The sequence below is a fragment of the Lathyrus oleraceus genome, chromosome 7 (assembly GCF_024323335.1).
Source record: "Lathyrus oleraceus cultivar Zhongwan6 chromosome 7, CAAS_Psat_ZW6_1.0, whole genome shotgun sequence".
NCBI classification, from domain to species: Eukaryota; Viridiplantae; Streptophyta; class Magnoliopsida; order Fabales; family Fabaceae; genus Lathyrus; species Lathyrus oleraceus.
In genome coordinates this window covers 487,141,476-487,142,342 of record NC_066585.1, presented here as the reverse complement: position 1 = coordinate 487,142,342, position 867 = coordinate 487,141,476, and the positions used below count along the sequence as shown (strand labels likewise).

Genomic DNA, 867 nt, shown 5'->3' with positions numbered 1-867 from the left:
TTGAACTATATCTCCGAGTCTTACGACGAATTCGGGAATATCGTGCTGCAAACAATCTCCCTCCTATCGAAGTGCCTGACCTCAAAAATCTTCTTCCTTCACCGATACCCGAGATGGCAAAACCAGCTCGTGCTCTTCGAGATTACGCCGCTCCATCGCAAGATGAGCCGCATTCGAGTATTGCTCCACCCGTAATCGAAGCAAACAACTTCGAACTTAAGCCTTCGCTGCTACATGCAGTGCAACAGAACCAATTCTCTGGAAATCCTACCGAGGATCCAAACCTTCATTTATCCGTATTTGTCCAATACGCTGATACTGTTAAAGCTAATGGTGTCACTTCAGAGGCAATTCGACTTCGTCTTTTTCCTGTCTCGTTAAGAGATAAAGCTAGAAGATGGCTTCAGTCTCTTCCTTCCAACTCAGTCACAACATGGAATGAGTTGAAGAAAGTCTTTCTTGCCCGATATTTTCCTCCAAGCAAAACAGCTATGTTGGGAGCCCAGATAAATGGATTTAAACAGAAAGATAACGAGTCTCTTTGAAGCATGGGAAAGATACAAAGACATGATGAGACTTTGTCCACACCATGGTTTAGAGGACTGGTTAGTAATTCATACCTTCTATAATGGTCTCTTGTACAACACAAGATTAACAATAGACGTCGCCGCAGGTGGTGCGCTTATGGATAAACCTTATGCCGATGCTTATCAACTTATCGAAAGCATGGCCCAAAACCATTATCAGTGGGGAAGCGACCGAACAATGGTAGAAAAACCTCAAACGAAAAGTGGCATGTACGAGATAAGTAGCCTTGATCATGGTAATGCAAAAGTGGAAGATCTTGCCCAGAAAATTGAAAGTTTA

At 43.1% G+C, this 867-nt stretch overlaps 1 pseudogene; it reads right to left on the bottom strand.

Annotated features, from left to right (window-relative positions):
- Positions 1 to 498: 498 nt before the first annotated feature.
- LOC127108793 (uncharacterized) lies at positions 499 to 596 on the bottom strand (annotated as a pseudogene).
- Positions 597 to 867: the final 271 nt, after the last annotated feature.